The following is a 17,923-nucleotide window of genomic DNA, read 5'->3' on the forward strand; positions in this document are numbered from 1 at the left end:
ATTCTAACCCAAACGTCCGGCCCGAGCCCCCAATCTGTAAGAGGATTCAATTCAACACTACAGCTAAGTCAACGCCTAGTCTATAATACTGAATGAAAACCCTTATTGATATATCTTTATGTCCAGTTCATGCGTTCTGGATGACTACCCCTATATAGCACCCCTCTCTTGGAATCCCCCTGACCCCACTGAGCCAAGAAGTAGTTCTGTTTTGCAAGTTTAAAAGGTTTATTTGATAATTTAAAATATATATATCACACTTTATAATAAATTAATAATTGAATAGCACACTTAATCTGATATGATAAAGATCAACAACGGAGAATCTGGCACTAGCACACTTCTTATAATCACTAATGAGTTGACATGAAATGGATAAGGTAGCACACTGGTAAATAGGAACAAAAGTATAATGTGGTAGAGGATGCTTTATGAAAGCTCAGGTGGATGCAATATTCAATGAATGCAGTACAGAAAATACTCAATATGATTTCAACCAAACAATGTAATCACTTTTCTCTGGCAATCCCCTCCCCCCCTTGATGCAAGGCAAGGAAATGGAAGGAAAACACAGTTCTCAGAAATGCAATCAATGTAAATTAGTTCACCCCAGCAAGCTTACACTACAGAAAACAGATAGGAGTTTTGAAAACACAGGCAAAATGCTTTGATATGTGCTTTGATATGTGCTAGCAATGGATGAGAAATATGCTGGAAATGCTTTTAATTCCCTTTCAGAGGTTCAGGGTGAGTGGTATCTAGTTAATATTAGTCCAGGCTCACACTAGCAATGATGCAGGGATAGTTAGCAGGTTAAACGAATTTCTGGCAAATGGAAGGCAAGCAGCAGCAGTTTTTACATGTGAAGAAATTTGCAAATCGCGGTAAAATTCGATATCTCTATCGTTTTGGGGTCCTAGGAAAGCCTAGGATCTCATCTTCCAAATGAAAGTTACTGCAAGTCTCTAGCACAAACGGTTGCGGAGATATGAGCGATTAAATAAAGGTCGTTTTTCAGATTTGAAATTTTAAAGTTCAAAAAGACACGTGCAGCTTGCAACTAGAAAATGACAAGTGACAGCTTTGCAAATGAATGACAGTTAGGAGACAGTTCTACTTAGATTAAGCTAGATTGAATTATATTATTTTAACTAGGAGATTGGTTCTGCACAGTTTTCTAGGTACTCACACTATATTCTTGAGTGAAATGGGCCTCGTCACGGATCTGGTCAGGGTTTTAAACTGGACTCTGGTCTGGTCTGGTCTGGCCTCTGCACTTCACAGTGATCTGGGTCAGCTCTCTCTGCTGGTCTGGGTCTCTCTGGGTACAGCACTGCTTTCTCTCTGGTCTGGTCTGGTCTGGCCTCTGCACTTCACAGTGATCTGGGTCAGCTCTCTCTGCTGGTCTGGGTCTCTCTGGGTACAGCACTGCTTTCTCTCTAGTCTGGTCTCTTAGTTCTGGATAGATTGAAGTCTCTAGTTTGGCTTTCTGGAGGTTGATGGAGGTAAGTATGGATTTTTCCGGCAGAGCGTCCCGCTGCAGATGGAATTGAAGGTCCCTATCTGTCCTGTCTGTCTGCTTTTATGTGTTTAGAATGTGGGTGTGTTCTAGCATCACTGACCCTACCTCTCTCTCAGCTTCTAATTGGTCAAACTTCCATTTATCATTTGATTGGGGAATGAACTGTGAGTCAGAGGGATGTCATTTTATGGCTTGCAGATAGGACACTCCTCTGTCAGATTGCACATATTCTATATTTGATAATAAAAGACATATTTCACAGTTACACAGTTGCTTGAAATTACATATACATGGTGTGGCTGAATTTAGCCATGTCTCTGTCCAAATCTGCTGTTTCTAAGAGCTTGCATTCAGAAATGGCACATAATTGACTTTTTAACTGATTTTTCAATTTCTGACATTGACCCAACTTTACATACATGTGCGCAGGGAGTATGGACATTAACTGATGAAGTTTCAGACTTTTAACATGCATACATTTAGAGTAATATCCACTTTTCCGCTGACACCCCCCTGAACATGCCACCGGGTCGAAAAACCTCTTAAAATGTGGGCAGAAAAATCACAAGAGTTATGGTGTCATTTATAAAATTTTCACATGTCCGCTCTATGAGTTATTCATCTTTTTAGAGTTATGTTCTGGCTCCAAAGGGGTGTGGTTTCCTCTCAGCACAAGGTAGAAATACTGGTTTTTCCAGTTCTGCCAAGCCAGCTTGCTCTCACAGGCAGTGCCCCTCCCCTTTCCTCAGGAGGAAGCCACTTTTTAGGACCATTTACGACTCCTGCCAATAAAACCTTTGCCTGAGCCAGGACAGGGCTTTGTTCACTTTCCTGCAGAGCACAGGTAATTCAATTATCAGATAGATGGCATATCCTTAGTGTGAGCAGCAAAAGGGCAGCTAGGCCTGGGAACACAGCTGTGACTCAAGTTTCACTCCTGATGGGGGTAGTTGCCAGGCAGAATTCAGTTCCTTAAGCCAGGTTTCAGATAAAATGTCACTTTTTGTTCCCCAGTTCCTGCATTCAAATAAAACTAAACATTTTTACATATGCAGCTAGAATGCTGATTCTAAGTGCAAAACTATGGCATTTCAACAGTTACAAAGGCATGTGACACCAACATAGGTCACTCATTTAATCTAAACATTTTCGATTTTAGTGTCTTTAATCCAGTGCAACTTAAACTGCTGCAATCCACAGCTCAGCCAGTCTTGTTATAAACCTTCAAGTCACTTCAGAATATCACTTTACATTGTATCCACCTCTCAGTAAGTCTTTCTTTGGCATGTTTTGGGTTCATTTATTCAGTTTTCTACAAAAAAGTAAAATCTGGTGTTGTTTTAAATTGCCGGCTTTTGGATAGTGGTGAGTACTGGTACTGCACCCATTTTTGGGATTGAAGAATGAATTCCCCACAATTCTAGTTGCATTTGGCAATCAGCATTGCCATTCCCAATGGTTTCAGACTACTGTGCGGGTAGTCCAATGGTGGTTTTAGGCAGTGTCCTTCTGTGCCCATAACATCGGCAAAAATGGGTGGCAGCCTATTCTTCCTGCATTTCCCTGTGCATTTTCTGGGAAGCTCTGGCCATCATGATGTTTTCATGTCAGTACTGCACAGTTTTGAGGTAGGGCTCGGATGCATGGGTAAATACATCCCACAACAGATATATAACAGAACGGCGACTTGAGCGCCAACCTTCTGACTATGATTCCAGAACTTGAAGGCAAACCCCAAGCCAATGATCTACAGGTTTACCTGACACATTTTGCAGAGGTCTTCATAGATAAACAATGAGGAGTCAAGACATTCATCCATTGAGTTAAAACTCTACTTGGGACATCTATATGGATCCCGCCCTGCCACCTACCAGAAGGTAGAAAAGGGCTCATTGAGCCATCTCTGAGACATTGGTCCTCCTTAGTAGTCTTAGTGGCCAGCCTGGATTAAACCTGGATATATTGCATTGATTTCTGGAAAACAAATGAAATGTAATGCTTGCCCAATATCTCAAATGAATAAAATGTTTGAAAGGATATGGTTCGCAAGCTACATCTCTATTCACAACCAAACAAAGAGAACCTGGAAAATCCATTTAGCCCTAAAACGCAGAGAGAAGACTGACATTTTCACTCCTTCATGGCTGTACAACTTCCCCATACTGCTCTTTGCCCTGCATGGAGCACTGCCTACCATTTAGTGACTGATGCACCAAGTGTTGCAACACCATAAAGAATATATGGCCAACTTGGATGATATCATAATACACAGGAAAGCATAGTCCAATCTTAGGCATCACCTACACCTCTACACTCAAAGCCTGTAAAAGGTGGGACTGAAGGGAAATGTAAACAAATGTCACCTTGCCATTCCACTAGTCAATTACCTGAGCTTCAAACTCAGACAGAACGGTCCAACCCCAGGTGGCCAAGGTTGGTTCTATTAAGAGAGCTCCATCACCTTCAACGAATAGAGTACTTTGGGCTGTCCTGGACTCACTGGATATTATAGATGTTTCATTACACACGTTTCATCTATTTCAGACCTCTTGCCAACCTTTTTAGGGGCTGAAGGTACAACACAATGGCTTGGGCACCACCCACAAAGGAGGATTTCAATCATTTTGAACACTGTGTCGACATCTGGCTACCTAGACCTCTGCACTCCTAGACGCATCTTCCCTTACCTCTACTACCCCCAAAGGGTTACTGCAATCTTGTCCATTGTCCTCACCTGCCTAGACTATGCCAACTCCCTCTGCCTGGGTGCCCCTGCTTATCAACTCAGAAAGTTTCAAAGGGTCCAGAATTCCACAGCTAGGCTCCTTCTTGCTCTGAGCTCATGACAGCACATTACCCCCGCCCCCCATAGCCTCCACTCAGGCACAGCACTGATTCCCACCTTGAAATTGACTATAATAGGAGGATACGCCTTCGCCATCTGAGACCCCATTATCTAGAATTCAATTCTGCTTAACATCCAATGCATGCAAGACTACCTGGCCTCCCACAGGGCCCCAAGACATGGCTATTCCCCATACCACCCTGACAAACCCTACCCTCTTGGGGTCTATGTGAAAAAGTTGCTGCAAATAAATACTGCCAAAATCTGTCTTTTTTTGCATTTTTTACTGCATTGATATGTGGGTAGACCCCCAGCACCACACCCATACTCCCCTTACTGTAACTTATCACTCTTACCCACTCCCCACATATCAATGCAGTAAAAAATGCATTTGAAAAAAATAGCTTTTTCGGCCATGACTTTTTTGCGGAAACCTTTTTCACTGGATACCCCCTCTTGAGCTAGTCAACCACCTCAAGTAGAATGGGGCAGCAACGAACTTCTATGAAATCACTTAATGATGGTAAGAATATTCTAACAATCTCCAGCAGAACACAACAGAGATTTCAGGCCACACATATGAAACCAGGAAGCCAGCCAGAGAGCACAGGTACATATCACAATCCATGCTTATGGAAGATAGCAAAGGGGGGAGGTGTGGCCTGCACGTATGCAGTAAGATGCAGCTACATTTTGCTCCCGCCGAGATCCTGATACGACCCTGCAAGCGGCAATCAACATAAATACATTTTGCTTCAAAATACACCTCAAGGTGGGGAAAACGTCCATCCACCCAACAAACCTTATCCCTGAGAAAATCAGAGCTTCACAGCCGGGAAAATCAACCAGGAAACTAGAGCCCCCCCCCTTGCCCTAAAATGCCCACTGTGGCGAGTGAGAGAGAGCTACAATGCAGCCTGTGAGGGACACCGGCCCCACCAGCTAACAGGTCGGCTCTCCCTTGCAGGCTACTGGCTGTTCGCTGCCACAGCACACCCCAGCTGCTTCATGAGGAGTGTTGCTGTGACCTGCAGTGGACCCCCACGGTCCAAATCCTGATGCCGGAACATCAAGGTGTGCGGGCTGGTCCTGGTGTGAATGGAGTGCAAGTGCAGTGAAGATGCTCCTCCTGACGCCTGGCAGTCTTGGAGGTGCAGAAAGACCCATAATCCCACCCCCACTATCAGCAGACTTCGATCTGACTCTCTGGACATGGGACCTGCATCACTCACCTTGCAAACAATGTGGTGAGTGGCTTTCAGACTGCTGCAATACCCGGGGCCCCATATATACACGGATCACTGTGGAGTTGGCTGTGGTACTAAGTACCCATGGGGGAGGGCTTGGACCAGGGTGTGGGGGCCCTAGGAGGAACGCATATCCCCTCTACCCCCCTCCTAAACACAAACTTCAGACTGCCCACTGAGCCCTGAGCCACTGCATATGGTTCCGGACCATACAACATCTGTGTCCCGCAGACACTGATCACAAGACCCGGGTAAATATGATACACCCCGGTCCTTGTCATAAAGGACCACTGGTAAACTTAACTGCCCAGTTGGATTGCTGAATGCACTGGCAAAAACCCAGGTATCCAAGTTTGGCATATGGACAGTGAACGCCTCCAGACTCAGAGCCTTTGACCATATATTACGCCCTACACGAGGCACCTTGAGATCTGGAAAAAAGGACACCAGTCTGCAGATCCCCTCACCACCTGGAGGCCATGTCCACCTGGTGGCCCACCTACCGCACACCTCCACCATCCTCCGGCGGCTCATGCAGGATCACTACGCCAACACCAGATTGAGTAGCACCTGGTAACATACTAAAGGTGTTAAAACAACAATCCTAAAAGTGGGATAGGTCGCTGTGTACATATCGTTCACACAAATACTCCACATAATGTCATCCACCAAAAGCAAGAACAAACCAATGACCATGGAATCATTCATGGTCCATGGCAAAAACAATGCCCCCATGCAAGCCGAAAGCACGGGCCAGCAGCAGGCCCCTGCACCTCCACTGGACCCACAAGAGAACCAGGTTCTTGCAGCTATAGCAGCCTTATGCCTGTCTCTGGAAACAAGGATAGACACCTGCTGCTTCAAGAGATTGGGCCATGCAACCTCTTGCAGGGATTCAATAATGAAAGGGTTTACCAATCTCTGAAAAAATCCCCTATCTGCGTCACACCCTCGACCAATGATCACCAGGATCCTCAACTTTCGTGACAGGGAAGTCATCCTTCAATACTCTAGAGACAGCAGCAAAATAACACGAGGCAACGCGAGGATCGCTATCTACCCGGACTATACGCCAACAGTCCAAAGAGACAGGAACTCATTCATACCTATAAAAGTGAGATTAAGACAACTGGGACTCAAATACATGCTCCTATATCCTGCAAGACCCAAATTCCTTTATGAAGGCAGAGCACAATTCATGTATAGCCAAGAAGCTGCAGCCAGGTGGATGTACCATAACAACCTGTCCAACAAGAACGATGCAGACTTATGATACACAAGATGCATAACAAGCTTGCCAAGGTGCCCAAACAAACCACAAGCTGGGAAACTACCAACTCTGAGCTCATAAGCAGCACCCCACCCACCTTGGACAGGTTACACCACTACCGTTTGGCACCCTGTGTCCCTAGTCTTGTGTGAAGCACTAACGATTGCTGCTGCTAAAGTCCCACACCATCAGTGGGAGAGGAACCCAGCCACCCACTGTTGGTCTTCACCACCCTCCCAAAGTTGTTAAAGAGTTCCAGTCCGTTGCTGAACCATAAACGTGTGTGATAACACATGGTGCTCATACAGCATTGATTCGTAAGTCTGTCACTAAACATTGGGCTTTGACCAGATTGTGCTTACCCAATGAACCCATACCACGATTTGCATACAAGCGGGGTAAAAACCTTAGGGTTCAATTGGTACATTCCAAATTCTCCAGCCCTGCCCCAAAATTGGGTCTGTGGAACTTAAGATCACCTGTGGGACATTTCCCCTGCGAGAATTGCACCTCATGCAAATTCACTAAAAAGTTCAAAGACTTTAAGATCAATGACAGACAGTGGATCTTGAAAAGCCTGACTAATTGCAAAACTAAAAATGCAATTTATATCATTGAATGCCCATGTGTCTTAAGATATGTCGGGCAAACTGAGAGACCTATTCACATCCGTATCTGTGAGCACCGTTCGAGAATAAGATGCAAACATGCAATTGCTCCATTGGTGAAACATTACATGGCAGCTAAACACACAGCAGACAACATTTTATGGTGGATAGTTGACACTGTCACATCCTTCACTAATCTTACAATGAATCTACTACAAAAAGAGGCACAATGGATCTACAGGATAGACTCTTTCCAACATGGCCTTAACGAAGAATACATTTGTCCCACATAACCTCTTCCCCTCCCACATGTCCCTGAATGTGTTGGCATCCAAAAATACTCTTTTGAGCTCTTGCTTCACTTCAGCCCTCATGGAACGTTACTTGGCGCATTTTTAGCCCAATGATTTTCGGCATATACTTGCTTCTTTCTTCCTACTTGCCGGGTAACTAGATTCCCTTGTTGTTTTTTCAAAGTGCGGCATCCACAGCAATGTTTCCTTGCTGACATCGCTAGACACGTCTACACAACAAGACCTAGGAATGCACCACATGCCTTCAGGGTCCGCCTCTTTTTGCTTTTTGCCTGTAGCTCTTTTTCGATTCACGGGAAGACTTCCCGTAACACACCGCATTCAAATATTCTCTCTAACCAGGTTTAGCTTACTTGACAAATGTTCATTGCCGGCATGACGGCACTTTCACATCTTATTTCTCATGACCGCGGCACTCCATCTCAGCGCCCACACCCCGCGGTACCATGAATGGTAGAGGCCTACCGCACGGCGTTATGGGGCGGACAACAACAGGGGTTCCCATGACGACCAGACGCCTTGCACACGGCGCATTTTCCTTCTGGTGCTTCGTGAACCCGGTTCTACTCGCTTCCCGTGGAAGTTTCTGTAAGTGTCTTTTTACGCTGTATCACGTTCAACGCAGTGAAAAACTTATCGTTTTCTTTGCAGGATTTGTTTCCTTATGCCTTGTTTTCTCCCACAGACACCTTATCGCTACCAATGGTCGAAACTAAATGTGAACCACAGGCGGGGTTTTTTCCTTGTTACCCTACATGAGCTTGGTCTCCACTTGGGACATTCTGCCCGGTAACCGCCACCTCCCAAAAGAGTGCCGTAGTCGACACCAACCCGGGACACTCTACTTCACGGGACCCAGGCTTTTTCATGCCGATGCCATTTTCTTAGCCAGGTATGCTAGGGCTTCACCTGCCCCCGTTCAGGTAATCTTTGTCCTAAGCTCCAAACTCGGTCATTTTCAATACTTTCCGTATGATATTTTGTCTTGTCTGTTTCTCGTAGAACTCTTCTTCAAGCAAATTGTGAATTAAGTTTTCCTCTGTTTTTCGCTCTGCTCTTTGAACTCTTTTCATCACTCAATTGTGAATCGATTTCTTTAAATTTCCCACAAATAGTGTTTCCATCTTTGGATTCCCAAGTGTTTCGGGTTCACCATTCGGAGACTCATCCCTCGCAGTCCCAGGGGTACAAGAATTTCTGCCACCCACAAATTGAAAAGGATGATATGTCTGCACATCCCTGTGGCATATACAGGGTGAGTTTAGTGCAGTCCCTTCACCTTTTTTTCTTTAGCTAGCAGTACTCTTATTCAACCAACAATGTGCTAATAGGAAATACTGTTGACAAACTGGGCTGATTTCATTCATTGCATTTACTGACCCTATACACCTGCCTTACCCCTCTCCATTTTTTGTCTTCTTGGATTCTATTTGGATCCAATTTGCCCTGAGGAAGGCTCTTCAATCAATGCCAAGAAAGATGGCAAAAGCTGAAACGTGCCTTTAGTACAGTGCATATCAAAACTGCAAGAATCAATGTTTCTGTATGCATGACTACTTACCCATAGTTTCAATACTGGCACGTAGGCAGTTTCACAAAGCACGATCATATCTTGATCATGAATATACACAAAGGATAGGAACCCTTGATAAAAGACAGTCTGGATAATACTGTACAAATACAAAATACTGAGTTGAAATTTGCAATCTGTATGCTAAATTGATTTTTTGTTCCTGTTTTGAACAGATCTCTCTCTCAGTATGTTTTAACCATTTACTTTTGACATTTTTGTTTTCACTGTTTCTGTCTCAGAACAATTTATGTACAAAATAACCTTTATTGCATTGTTCAGGATTATTTTCTTTCATTTTTGTTGTACACTGAGCCTTTTAACTTATTTACTTCTTGTTTTCATTAAAATGTATGGTCATTTACTTTTCAGCTCTATTGTTCTTCTTGGTTTTTTCCTATTTCTCTGACTCTCTAGGAGCAGAACACACATTGGTCTGGCAAATTTAGCACAAATTAGACCTTAACTCTTTGGTCAACTTACAGTGTGAGTTACATTTTCTATGTTTACTTTGAACCATATACTTAGAGCACAATGGCCAGACCACGCTTTGAAGATACAGGTTTGCCTGACCAACCCGGTGTTGTTCTGCATCAAGTTCTAGCTCAGTTACTGTTGGTCAGTTCTTTGTTGTTCCCTTCCTACAAAATCCATACAATCCGACTCTTAAGGGGACCCACCAGGCATTGGGGATCCTGATATAGGACGTCTATAATATCCAAGCTTCGACTGAAAACTGGGCATATTTCCTACAAGACTGGCAAGTGGCTAACAGATACATAGAACCTGCCCTGTACCACGAGATGAGTCACTTCAGCCACGTGAGGGCCAGCTGACACTTAAAGCAATGATGACCTGGAACGTATAGAGGCATGGGCTCCTACCTCCAGAGAAACAGGGTGAAATCCTATATACAATGCAAAAAGATATCATTAGTATTACTCCAGGAGACACATCTACTCCACAAAGGACAAAGGCATCCGGATAGGTGACTCCAAACACTTAATATTACTTTATGCAGACAACGCCCTACTCTACCTTTGTGAGCCCCGACATAATCTTCCCATAATACTGGAGGTACTGGACAGGTTTGCAGAACTATCTGGGATCTCGTTCAATAGACAGAAATCCCGTCTCTTCCTCCTGGCAGGTCCCCGAAGGGTGGACGAGAACATTTTGCCTGACCTGGGACTACCCTGGGAAACAAAATCGTACCTGGGCATCCAGATTGCACACACACGCACAGAAACACACAAATGCAACACACTCTGAGTGATGGAGGGCTTGAGAAATCAATTTCCTTCTGGTCCAGACTGCCACTGTCAACCATGGACAGAATAGCCATTGTTAGAATGAGTGTACTCCCGAGATTCCTCTAAGACTTTACAAATGTACATCACTATATAGGGGCAGCTTTCTTTTGTCACCTCGACTCAGCTTTATATGGGACACATGTCGCCACAAGCTAGCTCTCAATGTAATGCAACTACCTTACAAGGACAGAGGGGTACAATTACCTAACCTCAAACTTTACTATCTAGCTGCCCAACTAAGCTTCATTACAAAATGACTGGCAGACCCTCCCACATCAGAATTGAGACTATTGCAGCAACTGGTGGCTCCAGCAAGGCTCAACGAAATTCTATGGCTCCCGGTGAGCTGTGCGAACACATCACCATTGCTGGTGAGACTAGGGTAGCATATCTGGTGTAGGACAATGAAACTACTTAAAATATGTTACCCATACCCGCCTAATGTACCGATAATTACTGATGTGTGTAAAAACAGGACAGACCTGGGAGCTGCTAGCTGTTGGGAGGAGTGGGGGGTCTATGCATGGGGAGACATGTATGACAATGGCCAATTCAGGGATATAGACAGTTTATCACAACAGTTGGGCATACCCAAAGGACGGTTGGGAGTAAATTCATCAAACACACGACAACACCTCAGTTCAATCACGTTAGTGTTCACCTTCTTTTGGAAATGTGGATGAAAGAAAGTGAGACGCTCCAGCTCCTGAAGCCGCTGTGCAGATGTAGCTGCACTTTCTGACTCATCGCACCCCAGGGCTACCCGCTCTCACCCATATTGTATGTACTGGCTATGGAACCCATTGCAGTGTTCTTATGACAGGAGTACCTCTGTCTGTTCCATATTCCAGATATTTGTTTACCTGATTTCAGTCATGACACTGGGGAAGTGTAAAGGAGTTTAACCCAGTGGATAAACTCTAGGCTTAGCCCAAAGTTCTGTAGCGATGCACGCAGCCGCTCCCAGTAGACCGAGTTGAAGACCTTGGTGGCGTCCGAAGAGTCCACAACCTACTGTTCCTTGCAGGCATGTGTGTGGTTGATTATATGCTAGAATCTTCGGAGGTTTAGGACATGCTGCACCTGGGTATGAGCCATGTCTGATCTGCGTGCACTAATGTTGTGCTAAATCTACAGAAGTGTTTTGCTAGTACTATTGTGAGTTTCTTTATGTCACAGTATGGCTAGAGGTCTGCATGAGTCGCATCTGTCAAGTGGTTTCCTGAGTTTGGGGATGGGCATAACTAGAGTTTCCCTCATGCCTGCTGGTGCCGTAGGCCTCGGCAAATACTTTATGGAGCACTGGGGTCCGAGTGGTAGTGTATGCCTTGTAAAATTCTGAGGGGAGTTCATCTGTGCTTGGGGTTTTGCAGGTACGTAAGGAGGCTATGGCTTCACTTAGCTCTTCAGCAGTGATGGGCATATCTTGGGAATCTCATTGGCTGTCAGAGAGTCTCGGGATATGAATCTGGGAGAACACCTCATCCAGGTCTTTTTGGGGTCTACTGGGTTATCGTGTTTGTATAATTAGGTATGGAAATAAGTAAACATCTAGCTAATCATTAGTTGGGATCTCCATGGGTCCTGCACTCATTATAGAGCATTGTGGTTTAGGGTGTTCCCGTTTACAGAGCCATGCCAGTATTTTCCCAGGCCTATACCCTTCTGCGTGAGCCTGGGTTATCTGGGCAGTTTAGTCAAATTTGGAGAGTCTTTCCCAGGCATCGCAGCACTTGGAGCGTGCCTCTGTCAAATTTGTTTCCAGTGATTGCTGGCCTGGGTGTTGGGATTCTACCATTTTTATTTTGTCCTCTGTGGACTCTAGGAGCTCCCGTAATTTCCGCTGAATGCCCCCAGCACTGTCTATGACCACTTTCATAGTTTTCCAAATGGTGCTCCAACTGCTCACGCTCCCCACATTGTGTTCAAGTAAGTTGAGTAGAGAGTCTGATAGAGTCTTCTTAAAAGCCACATCAGGTAGCAGGTAGGGCCCCTGTAGGCAGGCACCATGTCAAAATAGGTGTCTAGGAAATGCCATGCACCACTTTATTACTAGCAGGGAGCGGTCTGACATTGTGCAACCCAGATGCACAGGTGAGTTCTGCAAGGTGACCGATCACGTAAAGAAGTAATCGATCCATGTGTGCAGTCTGTGGGGGGATAAATAATAAGAGTAACCTCTATTGTCAGGGTGTATTTCCTTCCAAACGTCTACCAGGTCAAGGTCTGTCAGCATCTCATTCAATGCCATAGAGGCTGGGAAGGGACTGGCATCTGGTGGAGTTGATCTGTCCATTGTGGGGTTTCTAACAAAGTTAAAATCTCTGCCTCATAAAATGAAACGCTCGCTTATGGCTGCTACAAGCTGGCTTAGAGTATGTGCATGTACTGGTATTGTGTGGTTTGGGAATGATGAGTTGGTTATACACATTTCCCTACGTTCAAGGTACCCCTTGCCGATTAGATATATCCCCTCTTTATCCATGAATACTTCCATTAGTCGGAAGGGCATTGAGCTGTCAAACCAGGTGAGTACTCCTCTGGTGAATCTAGAATAGGTATCCTCGTATCTCGTTCCACCCCAACAGGCCAGCAGCGCCTCTTGTCCTTTGACCTGTTACGTCCATCTGAGCTTCTAGTTCAGTGTTTAATACTCTTTATTTTCATTATTTTCAGTGGCGTTCCTGGCCCCTCCCCTTTTTTCTGGGAACTGCTGAACAGAACGGTTATGCGCGCACCAGTGAAGTGGCCCGGAAGTGGCTGATATGGCTGATAGGACTGTTGGGCTGCTCGGCTGCTCTGGATTGGACTTCAGTGAGGGCGTGGCCAGCTGAACTCCGATACCAATACTGAGGAATGAAGAAATGGTATCGTACTATCTACTTTGCTGGTACTAGTTTATTTTGGCGTTGCCACTCGTAATGCGAGTTGCCAGAGCGAGTTCTATTGTGTCACGTCATGTCATAGTCACTTGTATTTCTGTTGTGCGAGCTGCTGATGTGACTGTTCTTCTTGTAACCAATTGAAATTTTCCAACTGTGTTTGATGCCTCTTGGACTCAGAGGCCACCTTTGATAGTAAGGGACGTGGAGCTGTAGCGCCTCTATCAACTGGGCTTAGTAAGGCCCTCTGCTTAGTCTGTATCATCACTTGAGGCACTGTGACGCTGCTTCCGTATTCAAAATGAAGCAGACTTTACGTTCCATGTCAAGTAATCACGGAAGAAGAGGCATGTACAATGACATTCTCTCTGCTCCTTTGTCTTCACTCTGGTGAAAAACACTATGAGGATGGTGTTAGCCATGCCCTTGCCCCTCTCCCCTCCCCAGGTCACAGATGTTACTGTGTTGGAGGCTTTTGAGGGATATTTTTCTGCCCCTCTGATGGACGCCAAGTAGCCGCCTGGTCTTGGTGAGCGCATGGGAGGGAGCAGGAGTCCTGTTGGGGGGCTAGACTCTTCATTTCTCAACACTCCCCCCATATTTTCTGAGGGTGCAATTTCACTCATGGCTCTGTCCCTACACCCGTCAGATCCTGCTATTGTAGATGGGGACCATGTGCACTCTGCACAAGCGATAAGTGGGGCTGGTGTTGCAGAGGATGGAGAGGCGGGCATGGGTATTGCTTCAAAAATACTTTACGAACTATCTGAGCACACAATATGTCTACGTTCCATCCTGTCTGTCCCCCTTGAAGAACAGTCAATGGGGAGATTTTGCCTCAAGAGCATTGCTCAGTCAGGTCAGTCTAATGCAACAGAGGGCTCCTCTAGTTCTGCCGGGGTTTGTGCTTCTGCACTGGCTTCCGACATCCCAGTTGCTCCCTGCAGCCCTACACCAAATTTAAGTAAGGATAATGTTGATCCTGACTCACACACAAGGGGGGGCTGGGTGGAGAAAGGCCCGATAATAGTATGGAGGTCCCCAACTCCCCTAAGCTGTCTCCCTTAAAGAAAAAAAGGCAAAAACAAAAAAAAGCACTCCCAACTCCAGCAGTATGAGAAAGAGTCTAACCGACTCTCATGTAAAAACTGGAGAAACTTTATAAGGGGTGATGCTATGGCCTCTCAAGAACAGGAGGCTGATTCTCTGGCGGATGGTGTTGAATCCTCAGCTTTTACACCCGCTATTGACACACTATCTGCGGCTATGTCGCACAAAGGATCCAAAAATAAAAAAAATAAAACACTACTTCCATTAAGCTTCTTCTCGGTAACAAAGCGCCTATGGGTATGCCCTTACAAGCCAGCAATGGGATGGCCGTCTATGACCTTTTTAATAAAAAAAAACTCTCCCACAACCTGTGGAAGATGTTCAAGCTGAAATTCCCTCTCATGCTGCCATGAATGACAGTGTGCCCAGTTTTGAGGGGGGTGGCCCCTCGGACCCTCTGACTGATAGCCATTCTGCCGCCTTGCCTGGCTCTGTAGATTTAGGGGACAAGCCAACTGTGGATTTAGAGAAAGAGGTAATCCAGCTGCCTGCTACACCTATTGAACCCCCTTGTGTTCCCTCAGTGGTCATGGAGGAACTCTGTGGAGAGATTAAATGTATGGGTCTCTTGGGGACCATTCCCCCGTCTGGGAGTGAAGGTGGGCCCCCGGTCATGAAAGCGTCTATCCTGGTTGTGATTTGGACTCCATGATGCGTCAATCTTTATTCAATCTGCTACAAATTTCCTCACTGGCCCTCCCTCCTCCGCTTAACTTGCCACCTAAGTCTCTTTGGAAGGAAAATGTGGGAGTTAACTTGGAAAGCAGGACAATACCTCAGCTTGCCAATAGTAGGGCTATAGACCCACAAGATGGGGATCTGAGGTTCAAATCTGGTCAGAACAATGGCTGGGTGGCTTAGCTCCTAACACGGGTTCCGCTATCAGGGATAGTCAGAGGGAGGTGGGTGCAGGAGGTTTGCGCTCCTAGTAATAACCACTATAATCATTCTGAGTAACCACAGTTGAGGCCTTCTTATTTTCCCGATGACTCTGCTACACTTTGTGTTTCCCTATCGGGAGCCTCCTTCCCTTAATCAGTTGAGAATCCTTGCATTGTTCAACGGGATCCCTAGACTAAGTTTAATATCTTCAGGTGATTTAAAGTAAGTGGCCTTTGCTCACCCAGAACGCTTTGACTTTGTGAGGATCGTTTTCCATTCACGTAAAGTATACGAGGCTGTGCTGTAGGAGGTGGAGTCATTTGGTAAATTCGGTTAATGCCTCAGTAATTGCAGCACTGGCTTTTTAAACCCATGAGTGGAGAAACCACCTGTGGGACAAAGGGAAAGGGCTAGGGAAGTTCCCCAGGGAAGATACAGCAGGCAGCCAGGGAGGCGGGGTGGGGGGTTGAGCAATCCAAGTCTTCTGTGGCTGGCCATGAGTCTACATGAATCTATTTCACAACTCCAGGGGTTGAAACCCAGCCTTTAGCCTGGCGGGAGGCTTCTCCCTAGTGTCTTGGAATACCAGGGGTTCCTTGGTCTCTCATAAACTCAGCCAGCATCTGTTCCGTCTTAATAAAGTATTCTGTTGTGTGCCTCCAAGAAACTTGGTTAACCTATCTCTATGCACTTGATGGATATACTGTCTATTCCAAACTTGCTACGAAGGGTTTACAAGGGACACTTTCTGGAGGCCTCATATTATCCATCAGATTGGATTCGAATTTGAGTGTAACAAAAGTCTTTCACTTATCCAAATAGTATCTCACGGTATTGAGGCAGTTCACTAATGTGTCAGGCCTTTGTACCATCCTAGTTGTAAATATTTACTGGAGTCATGACTCTAACTTGGCAGCTTCCCTGGCAACATTGAACTGTTTACTTGATGAGTGCCATGAGTTGTTTTTCGGTCCGCTTATAATATTTGAGGGGAACCTAAATGCCTATGTGCCTGTGCAAAGATGTGGAGGCAAGGCATTGACGAAACTCTGCAACCTACCTGCTGGATCTCCGAACTCCATCAGTGAAAGCAGCTCGTTGGGTGGTTCACGTAAGATTGTAAAGAGGAATCAGTGACTCCATTTTTTTGAAGTTTTGGGACTTATTTGTGCTAATGACCAGCTAAGCCCTTTTACCGACTTGTCCACCTGGACGAATGGTAACATCTCGACCATCATTGACTACATTTTTCTTTCGAAACCTTTGATGGATCTAGTGGTGTCTTTCACTCTTAAACAATTCTATTGCAGTCATCATAAAATGTTGGACCTACTGCTTGCAGGGGATTTGGGTAATAGTCATTTTGAGAAATATCTCATTTCTTTGACAGTTAACACATCCCATACTGGCACAGGGACAACGTTTGTAAACTAAATGCTGTCTTTGTGTCTGATTTCATTACAACAGATTTTGAAAAGAAGTGGACTCGCTATAGTCACAAGACTTTTGGTCATTATATAAACTCCTCAATTAAGAAGGCTTCTATTATATCTAGAGCAAACATTGGGAAGGCCAAATACACACATATATACGTTGCTGATGTTAAATTCCTGAAAAAACTAACTAAGACTAAGAGAACTTAGGTATCTTCGAACTTTATTTATCACACAGAGCGAAAAGTCTGCACTACCGAAAAAGGTTAATAATAAATGGAAAAACAAAATTAAGAGACATTGGGCCATTCTCTCTCAAACTGACACTGAAAGTATGCTCCTCTGCTCTGAATGATTCCTCGTTGAGAACATTTTTGGATTTTCTAAATCAAAGGCTTTTTCTCAATGTGTGGTCCAATCTTCCACAATTGCAGAGGCAGTGTGGGAGGATCACTTTAGTCGTCTATATGCCTCTTTGAATAGTACTTGTCAACTACCTTCCTCTGTGAAAGATTCAGTGTGGAACTTTAATATAATGCAGGAGCACATCAAATCCCTCCTATGGAAGGCATATATGTCCCATGAACTTGGCCCAAAACGGCCTGGCCCATGTTATCCTCAAAAGTAACGTGGAACTTTGGTCCAAAATCCTCTTTATCCTTTTCCAAAACATTGTTATCACAAGGTCTATCCCAGAAACCTAGCATGTCTCTTACATCGTACCAAGACTGTGCCCATCCAATTAAAGGCCCATCACCCTCCTGGATGCAGATTCTAAAATCTTTGCCGGCCTCGTGCTGGGGCATATACAGGAGTGGTTAGAAAAGAATAACATCCTCTCCAGATTTCAATTTGGGTTCCGAAAACATATGGGGACCGACACTGAAGGGTTACTTCTAAAGATCCTGCAACATGAAGCTTGGCGGG

Source organism: Ambystoma mexicanum, chromosome 8 (assembly GCF_040938575.1).
Source record: "Ambystoma mexicanum isolate Mex_15411 chromosome 8, UKY_AmexF1_1, whole genome shotgun sequence".
Classification (NCBI taxonomy): Eukaryota; Metazoa; Chordata; class Amphibia; order Caudata; family Ambystomatidae; genus Ambystoma; species Ambystoma mexicanum.